We start from the raw sequence: 10499 nt of genomic DNA on the forward strand, positions 1-10499 counted from the left end.
CGGGCACACGGGCAGGAAAATGCGGGGGGGGGGGGAAGCGTGGCTGTTTGCCCCGGGGCAAAATAACGCGTGGTTGTGCCAGCAGACGTACCGTGGAGGTCCCATGGAGGTCCCGTGGTAGGGGGGAGGTGCCAAGCACACCACAATCCTGCGCCGCGGCAAAGAAGTGGTGCGGCACGGCAAACGGGTGTTTTTTCCTCCGGACACCAAAGTGTGTGCATGCCCCGCTGGGTGCTCGTGCACATCCCATGGACAGTTGGAAAAAAACCAAAAAACTTTATACGAGGGGGCATGGGCGGGCGCCGGAACTACCACCGGAAACGCGATCAGACGCCCGCCCTTGCCCCGTGGTTACCGGAAACTAGTACCTCCGAGGTACTAGTTTTTAACCGCGCATCTTCGGCGGGAAGCCTCGGGTTCACCACGGGAGCTCTACGCTTCCCAGATGTGGCGGTGAGATCGCACCCGGAAAATCCGCCTATCTTCCGTCTCTCTAGCATGCCTAATGCTCCGTGTGACCGCAGCCACAGATTGCTAACTACCAGACAATTTTGCATCAGTGTTTTAAAAGTCAAGCCCCAATGGGAGTTTCTAGAATTATAAACCCACTTCTCCTTGCATGAAGTCTTCCAAAAAGGGGGACAGCCTTCTTGTACGGATGCTTTCTGCCGGTCCCCCTTTTTGGAACCCTAACTGGAATTAATCCCCTAAACCTCTTTCTTCGGACAATAATCACTGTAAACAGACCACGTTCACAGTCCATTCATTATTTCTCTCGGCTGAGGACAGATCTGTGATGCCCCCTCTCATGAGCCATGAACAGGTTTGCAAACCTCCAGGTTGGGCCCGGAGATCTCCCAGAATTACAACTGCTTAGATGACAGAGATCAGTTCCCCCGGAGAAAATGGCTGCTTTGGAGAATGGACTCTGTGGCATGATACCCAGCCGAGGTCCTTCCCCAGGCGCCACCCTCCAAATCTCCAGGCATTTCCCGACCCAGAGCTAGCCACGGCAGCTAGGGTTACCAAGCTCCAGAAGGGGCCTAGAATCCTCCTGGAATCACAACATTTCTATGGAGATTAGTTCCCCAGGGAGGAAACGGCAGCTTTGGAGAGCAGAGTCTCTGGAATCACACCCAGGCCTCCGTACCCTGCTGGTGGCCAGGGGGGACCTAGCAGCCCTATAACGCTCAGCTCCCTCCCCTCCCTGAAGTCTGCCTTCCCTGGGCACCACACCAAATCTTAGAATCATAGAGCTGGAAGGGACCTACGGGGTCATCTACTCCAACCCCCTGTAAGGTAAAGGTAAAGGTTCCCTTGCTCGAAAGCCAGTCGAATCCGACTCTAGGGTTGCGGTGCTCGTCTCCGTTTCAAAGCCGAAGAGCCAGCGCTGTCCAAAGACATTTCCGTGGTCATGTGGCCGGCATGACTAAACACCAAGGCGCACGGAACACTGTTACCTTCCCACCGAAGTGGTGCCTATTTATCTACTTGCAATGTCTTGCTTTCGAATTGCTGGGTTGGCAGGAGCTGGAACTACAGATGGGAGCTCACTCCGTCATGCGGCACACTCAGGTCTCGAACTGCTGAACTACCGACCTTCCACAGCCTGCAGTTCAGCGTCTTAACCACTTGAGCCACCGCAGCTCCTGTACAATGCAGGAAATTCACAAATACCCCCCCCCCCACAGCCCCAGTGACCCCTGTTCCACGCCCAGAAGATGACAAAAAACCTCCAGACTGGCCTGGAGAAAAATTGCTTCCTGACCCCAAAGTGGTGACCAGCATTTCTCTGGCGGTGTAAGGAAGCGCCACGAGAACTGAGCAATGGTGCCACCCTTCCTGCCCTCCCTTCTCATGGTCTGCCTAAGCTCACAGAAGCAGCATGGCTGTCAGATGGCCATCTAGCCTCTGCTTGAAAACCTCCAAAGGAGTAGAGCCCACCACCTCCCGAGGAAGCCTGTTCCACTGAGGAACCTCTCTAACTTTCAGGAAGTTCTTCCTAATGCTTAGCCAAAATTTCAACCCGCTGGTTCTGGTCTGACCTTCTGGGGCAATAGAAAAACAACCCCACACCATCCTGAAAATATGCAGCTTAACATTACTGGTAATTCTTGAGGAATTTCCCAACCGAGAAGCAGCAGCCCTTATCAGGGGGGTGGTGTAATGGAAAGGCCAGATGGCAGGTTCTTTTCCAGGGTGATTCTAATTTGTCCAAATATGCCCGTTGAGAGACATCATGGCATGGCCATCTTGGCGAGTATAACATACTGGGTTTGACATGTGTATAGTGATCAGCTCATAGTTTATTAGTGATTTCAGCAAGTAGAAAGAAGACTGAGAATCCCTGACTGAAGCCAGGTATTTATGCATGCAAAAAGTTACACCCCAAACACACACCCACTCCCACGATAGGCTATTTACACAACATTGTTATTCCATTGGTTTACTCTAGGATTCCTGTCTCCCTACTGGTCCATTCTAGGATCCTAGTCAGCTATTGTTATGGATCCTCAAGCTCTGTCTGAATTAAGCATCAGCCGAAGTATGGTCTAGGCTCAATACATTACAGCGAGCCACATAGCCCTGGCTCCAGCGAGGGCAGCGTGAAAGGAGACAGCTTTCCTGCCATGCAGCAGAGAGGAAGGAGGGTGGCAGAAGCTTGTCCACGGTGGTGGTGGGGAGGGCAACCATGGCAACATTCCCGCAGTACTGGGGAGGGGCTGCTAAGTCTTTTTGCCTGGGACACCCAAAATCCCCCTTTGCACAACAGGCAGAAACTCAGCAGATGCAACTTTCACCATTGTTTCCTTTTTTTCTGCTGGGGAAAAGCTGGCTCTCTGTGGGTTTTCTGCCTGATACGATGACAAAATAAAAGCCCTGGCAGTAAAATGTGGAAACCTTACTGCTCTCAAATGAATTGATTTAGCACAAGGGTATTTGTTTCTGTTTTGCACTGGATTTAAAATCTTGGTGGAGAGAAAGAAAGGTGGCTGGACAAGTTTGAAGAAGTGAATATTTTTGTTTTCTGTTTAATGCTTCCTGTTTTTTCTGAGTACTCATCTCTGTCTGTTTTTTTCTCCAGAAAGTGGACGGAATCTACACAGTAAGTATCTGTCTGTATTCTTCGGACAGGAGGGGGACCGGCAGATCTAGGCATGTTTGCACTGAAACATTTCTATCCCTACTTTGTTGCTTTAAGTATTTAATTGTAACATTTGTGAATGGGTTTTTTACAATTTGAAAAAAAAGGCTGAGAGTGATGAAGACGAAGAAGAGAAGAGATTGGATTTATACCCCGCCCTTCACTACCCAAAGGAGTCTCAGAGCGGCTTACAAATTCCTTTCCCTTCCCCTCCCCACAACAGACACCCTTTGAGGTAGGTGGGGCTGAGAGACCTCTGAGAGAATCGGCTCTTTTTCAAGAACAGCTGTGCCAGAACTATGGCTTGCCCAAGGTCATCTAGCAGGTGCAAGTGGAGGAGTGGGGAATCAAATCCAGTTCTCCCAGATTAGAGTCCGCGCACTTAACCAGTACACCAAACTGGCTTTCTGCACCAAACTCTACACCAAAGAATGAGAAGCTGATAAAAACGATGCAAATACAACACTGTATTTTTTTTAACAGGCAAAAGTAATGGCCAAGGAAGAGAAGGGGGGAAATAAATTTTATATTGTTCAAGGATCCCTGTGTGTTTGGCACGTGACTTTATGAGGCATATACAAAATCAGATTTTGGCATATATAAAATCAGATTTAAAATTTTTTTAGATATGAAGCATAAATATTACAGAGGGGTTGTGTTTGGCACGTGACTTTATGAGGCATATACAAAATCAGATTTTGGCATATACAAAATCAGATTAAAAAAAAATTTAGATATGAAGCATAAATATTACAGAGGGGTTGTGACTGTGGAGTCTTGTGAGCAAAAATTCTACCTTGTGAGCTGCTGGAATTAAAGTTGTGAGCGAGCGATTTGGCCGCTGCATGAATTAGTTTGCTCTGGAGCCATCCTTCCTGAGCGAAGACAAAAATGTGTGAGCCGGAGGCTAAAAAACTGTGAGCTAGCTCACACTAACTCAGCTTAGAGGGAACATTGGTTGGGATGCCAGCCACCAGGTGGGACCTGGGCATCCCTCGGAATTACAGCTCATCTCCAGACTACAGTTGTTAGTTCCCCTGGAGAAAAGGGATGCTTTGGAGGGTGGACTCTCTGTGGCACTGTACCCCACTGAGGTCCCTGTCCTCTCCAAGCTCCATTCCCAAATCTCCAGGAGTTTCCCAGCTTGCATCTGGCAACCCTATGCGCTCCCCCGCCAAGGGTGTCATGGCTTGGCCCACACAGAACACCGGGGGGGGGGGGGACACCTGACAACCCTATGGGGGTCGATTTCTATAAAAATACAAACTGAGCATGATGAAACTATATTACAAGACCCATACAAATATTTCGCCTTATCCAGAGGTAAAGTGATAGAGGCACTGGCCATCTGTTCTACCGCCTTATTCTGGTGGGAACACCCGAAGAGAGTGTAGCCTTACTGGTTGGTCATACTTAGAACTTTTGTAACTTAGGGAACTTTACTTCAATCTGGAAGTTCTGTTTGTGTCAATTTTGTATGGTTTTGTGACCTTGCGAGTAAGGCTAAAACAGCTCAGTCTGAATATACATAGGCCCGTTGCGTATGAGAACCTCAACCACTTCACCTCTGGATAAGACAAAGTATTGGTACGGCCAGGGGTCATTTCGTAGAAAAAGAGGTGCAGGAGCTCATTAGCATAACTCATTAGGACAACTTATTTGCATATGCCACACCTCCTACCAATGTTCCTTTTAAGCTGTGGCGTCTTGTGAGCAAAACTTCTACTTTGTGAGCTACTAGCATTAAAACTGTGAGCAAGCAGTTTGGCTACTGCATAAATTAGTTTGCTCTGGAGCCATCCTTCCTGAGCTAAGACAAAAATGTGTGAGCCAGAGGCTAAAAAACTGAGCTAGCTCACACTAAGTCAGCTTAGAGGGAACAGTGCAGCCCTGCCATCACCGGAAGTGTGTCAGAAAGTAACACCCACTGCAACTTACCTGGCTGCTTCTTGCTCCTCATGGCCCAGGGCTGCTGGGAGCAGGGGGTGGGGCTTGTTGCATGTGCCCGCCCCCTGGGCTCTTTACTGCCGGAGCTCTGCTCCTGTGCGCTCCTGCAGGAAATGGTCCCGGGGTTGGCTCCTATAAAATAGTTTAATTGTGCTCTTTTTATATTATTTTTTAATAGATATTGTCTGTCTTTGGGGTTTAGTTTTCTGTAATATTTACACTGCCCTGACCTGTCCTGGACGGCCCAGGCTAGCCCAATCTCGTCAGACCTCAGAAGCTAAGCAGAGGTGGCCCTGGTTAGTATTTGGATGGGAGACCATCCAAGAAGTAATTAATTAATTTAATTCATATGCCAGTGTGTGTAGTATAGCCAGGAGATCCTAAGATTGTCTGGCAGCCAGAAGTTCTAGCTCCTTTAGAGCTATGCACCACTAGGTGGCGAGCTAGACTTGTGTTTTTTTAAGGTGAGAGATGTTTGAGAGGTGGTTTGCCGTTGCCTGCCCCTGCGTCATGACCCTGGGATTCCTTGGAGGTCAGCCCTCCAAATACTAGCCGAGGCCCACCCTGCTTAGCTTCTGAGATCTGACGAGATCGGGCTATCCTGGGCCAACTAGGTCACAGCATATAAAGGAAGTACAGAGTCATGATGCAGAGGCAGGCGATGGCAAACCACCTCTGAATGTCTCTTGCCTTGAAAACCCCACAGGGCCACCTTAAGTGGGCTGCAATTGGATGCCACTTCCACCCCCAATATTTATCCTTGGTACTGAAAGGGTTTTTTTTTTTAATGTTTTTGTAAATGTCGTAGATCCCCTAAGGAAGCTCCGTGTAAAACACACAAGGATCCTTGAGTTAAGTGAAATTTCTTTTCCCTCCGCCAATCTCTTTTTCCCCTTTGATGCCTTGATTCTGCATTGCTGTGGCCCTATTTCTGAATTCCGAGCAGCCAAGCATAAAATACAGCTAAATTTACTGCTCTGTGAAATTTCATCCTTTAGTACTCTGGCCAGTCTCGTTCCTGACCTGATCCCTCATCTTACTAAACCTGACCGCCCATGCAATATATTGGTTGTGTGTATGTCAAGGGCCCTCGTTTCCAACTTATGGTGACCCTATGAATTAATTACCTCCATGTAGTGGTTGCTGTGTCGGATTAGAGACCCAGGTTCAGATCCCCCATGATCTTTGACAGGTGACCTTGGGCCAGTCAATCTCCCTCAGCCTAACCTACCTACCAGGGTTGTCATGAGGATACAGTGGAGGAGACTCAAGTGCACCATCCTTAAATCTTTGGATGCAACCAGTTGTAACAAGACTGCTGATCCAAGCCAGTTTGGTGTAGTGGTTAAGTGCCGGACTCTAATCTGGGAGAACCGGGTTTGATTCCCCACTTCTCCACATGCAGCTACTGGATGTCCTTGGGCAAGCCAGAGTTCTGTCAGAGCTGTTTTCTCAACGATAGTTCTCAAGAGAGCTCTCTCCGCCCCGCCTACCTCAATGGGTGTCTGCTGTGGGGAGGGGAAGGGGAAGGAGTTTGTAAGCCGCTCTGAGACTCCGAGTGAAGGGCAGGGTATGAATCCAATCTCCTCCTCCTCTTCTTCTTCCTTTATCCCCTCCCAGAACATATTTGCTTCACAGTCAGAGGCAGAGAGAGGGCCAAAGAAGACCAACCGAGGTTTACATACACACTGGGGGTTTGTTACTTAACAACTGGTAGACCAGGGCTCCCCAACCTATGTAAAATATACAGAAACAATGAAAATGTACAGTCATATACAATCCTGCAAACCCCAGTCAACTTTAAAGCAGAGAATGTGTCACGGGAACATCCCGGTTGGTTCCAGTTCCTCCGGCTTGGCTCATATGGAAATACAGCCGGCAAGCCATGGGACATTCCTTTGGGCTCACGCCAAATGCCAAGTCGAGGCCTTGAGTTACCTGCAAAAAAAAAAAGGGCAAATATCCACCCCAGGTTCTATTCAGCTGGCTCCAATGCTCCCAATTCTTTCCCTTCCTTCAGAATAAAGTATCCAGCAAGTACACGAAACCATGGTGAGGTAGACCCTCAGGTAGTGATTCTTTGGTGTGAGAACGTAAATGCTATGGTCTGTGGAACACGGGAGGGTGGGCAAGCGTTCCATTGTCCTTCCTCAGAATGTGTGGGTCGCCTTTTATCTATTTTTATTTGTTTAATTTATACCCTCCCTTTCTTTAAATTTTCTGGAATGCTTTATCTGTAATTTATTTATATATATACATATCTGTAAGCATATCTAGTCTAAGGACTGTAATAGAAATAAATTGAAACTATCCTGCCTTTCTCCCCAGTGGGGGCCCAAAGCAGCTTACAGCATCCTCCATTTTATCCTCACAACAATCTTGTGAGGTAGGTTAGGTTGAGAGTGTGTGACTGGCTTAAAGTCACCCGGCAAGCTTTCATGGCAGAGCAGAGATTTGAACATGGGTCTTTCATAGGGTTGCCAGGTCCTTACCTTTGGCTGGCGGGGGAGGGGGGGGCTTTCTGGGAGTGGGGGGGGGTGGGGTGACATTGCTACGCGTGACGTCCTCAACGTGACCGCTATATGACTATCAAGAACCACTAGCACTTTATTATGATTTTATATTTGTTTTAACCCCAACTATGTTTTAATGTATATCTGTTTTTATGTGAGCTGCCCTGAGCCAGCTTCGGCCGGGAGGGCGGGGTAAAAATCTGAAAAATAAATAAGTGATGTCATCAAGCCGAGACATTGTGCAGCAATGCTTTGGTTTTTGGGCAAACTCTATAGTAAAACTGGGCTCAAACCATAGAGTTTTGCCCAAAAACTAGAGCGTCGCCACATGATGTCCCCGGTATGATGACATCACTTCCGCGTGGTGTCATCACATTGGGGACGTCGCGTGGGGTCATCACTGTTGGGGGCAGGGCTTCCCCCACCAGCCAGCTGGCCAGCGGCGGACAGGAGTCTGTGAAATTGGGGGAAACCCCACTCCCGCCTGGAGACTGGCAACTTTTCAGATCCGAATCCAGCACTCTAACCACTACCCCACACTGCTGAGGCCCAAACGCTGCTGGTGACACCTTCTCCCCCACACTTTCCCCATCTCCCAGGACCTCGTCACTCCACAAACCGACACGTACACACCCCTGGAGCTCCCCAAAGTCGAACCGCGGGTTAAAGTCTCCAAAGAAGACCCAGTAGTGGAATAGGCGCTGCTGTTGCTTGCGGAAACCTTTTGACGGCATCTGAAAATCGCAAAACTGAGTTTGACGTGGGACGACCGTAGAGCGATCCTCGCTGGGCCTTTAGGAAAGACTCTGACCTCTTTTGTACTTTGGCTAACTGGATTTGAAAGGGGGGGCTTGCATATAGCTGCCACTGCTTGATCTTGGTCACCAGCAACCCATCCTTACTCTTAAGAATCTTGTCTATTTCCTTCATGGCTGCTCCTCCTGATTTCTTGGTTGCAGTCTCCCTTTTGGAAATGCAAATACTGGGACTCAAAGGTGGCATGCAAACACTTCAGAAGAACCATTAAAAAAATTAGAAGATCATGGTTAGCCTATAGAAGCAGCGGGCAAAGAGACATGGTTTATCTTCTACCTCCCGAAGGCCTTGCAAATTCCAGGGTGATAGCTCTGTTGGCTTGTTGCTTCAAAAGCAAAAAGGAGAGTCACAAACCTTTTAGGACAAACCGATGCACGGGAAGCATAATTTTCTAGATTCAGTTCTCGGTCGGCAGATATATAAGCACACAGAGGAAAAGCCACATAAGGAATATCTTATACCCTCTTGAGTTGAAAATGTAATGGTGCCACTTGCATCGCATGGACTTTTAATCTCCTCTGTTCATATGGTTTCTTCCCCACCGTGTGCATATCTGCTGATTAAGAATCCACCCCGTACATCGGACAAAGTGAGCTCTAGTGGTCTGCGAAAGTTTCAGTCACAATCAATCTGGTACTCTTCAAGGTGCCACAAAACCTCGCTTTGCAATTTTCCTAATGGGGACGGAGTTTTCAGGAAATTTGGTCAAATTGTCTTTCTCAAGGGGGACAGAACCTGGACGGTGCTTCTTAGCATCGCCTCAGATAATCATCTCTTGAGAGGAAGAAGAAGAGCAGGAGAGATGGGTAGCCGGGACCTGAAAGGTTCATCGTTTCCTCCTTGACCACACTGCATCGAACTGAAGCCATTTTGCAAAGGAGAAAGTATGCCAAGCCCAGTGCAGATCGCACTGTTTCTAAGGCATCATTACTGGTGCACGAATGGGATTTGTGTATTCTGAAAGAAACTGAGAGTGCTCTATTAAGATGAATTTGCTTAATCTGTGCAATTCTCTTAACTGAGGGTATCTGGACTGCCTCCTCCCATACAGTCCAGACCACCAATTAAGATCGGTCTCCCCAGCTCTCCTCGCTCTCTGCCCCCTACCTGCAGTGGGTGGCAACAAAAGATAGGGCTTTTTCAGTGGTGCCCCCCACCCGGCTCACCTGGCGCCTATCCTACTTCTTTATTTATGGCATCGGGCCAAATAATTTCATTTACCCAGGTTTTTAATTAAGGCGTTGATGTCTGGTTCCAGCCTGAACACTGTTATATGAGAATCAGTTTAGGCTGCTAAATAGGTCTGGGGACAGGGGATACCCTGCCCTCAGGTCCCCTTGCCCCCCCAAAAACAGCCTTGTATACTCACCAAAAGTTCATACAGGAAGTGATAAACTGTAGCTCTAGGAATTGCCTTTATGTTTTTCTTCCACAGAGTGATTTCCAGTGATTTCTAGAGCTGCCCTTTGTCACTTCCTTATGAACGTCCATTAAGTGCGTAAGACTGTAGGTTTTATTTTTTATTTTTTGACGCAATGCTTTGCCACTCCCTACCCTCCCGCTTTTTGCTGTTTTTATGCTTTGGCTGGGGTTTTGATAGTTTGTTTTTAACCATTTTAAGCTGTTTTATTATTGTATCCTGTTTTAATTTGTAAGCTGCCTCAAGCAGGTTCCCTGAAGAGGCAGCATAGACTTTTTCTAAATAAACAGATTACTTCTGCTGATGAACATGTGAGATTTTTTTGCTTTTGATGCCTATGCACAGGGGGCACATGTTCAGAAATTCCTGGAGATGTGGGGATGCAGCCTCAGGGTGGCGAGGTTTGGGGATGGGAGGGACTTCAGCAGGGTATCATGACATACATTCAACCTTCCAAAGCAGCCATTTTCTCCAGAGGACACATTTTTGTAGTCTGGAAATCAGCTGTGCTTCCGGGAGATCTTTGGACCCTGCCTGGAGGTTGGCAACCCAAGCCACAGCTGTCTCCTCCTCTCCTTTGAGGGACCAGCGGATGACTTAAACCCCAGAAGGGTCTCCATTCTGGGTCAGAACCAATACTCCCTCTAAGCTGTGAGCA

The 10499-nt window shown here is 48.0% G+C and overlaps 1 long non-coding RNA gene across 1 annotated transcript in view; it reads left to right on the forward strand.

Moving 5' to 3' along the window:
- LOC107119602 overlaps positions 1-10013 on the forward strand; it is a 15322-nt gene extending 5309 nt beyond the window's left edge. Inside the window, exons 2-3 of the long non-coding RNA XR_001482804.1 lie at positions 3086-3106; positions 8205-10013. This is a non-coding gene — a long non-coding RNA (uncharacterized LOC107119602). The remainder of the gene's footprint in view (positions 1-3085; positions 3107-8204) is intronic.
- The last annotated feature ends 486 nt before the right edge of the window (positions 10014-10499 follow it).

This window comes from Gekko japonicus, unplaced genomic scaffold (assembly GCF_001447785.1).
Source record: "Gekko japonicus isolate JY-2015 unplaced genomic scaffold, Gekko_japonicus_V1.1 scaffold1009, whole genome shotgun sequence".
Classification (NCBI taxonomy): Eukaryota; Metazoa; Chordata; class Lepidosauria; order Squamata; family Gekkonidae; genus Gekko; species Gekko japonicus.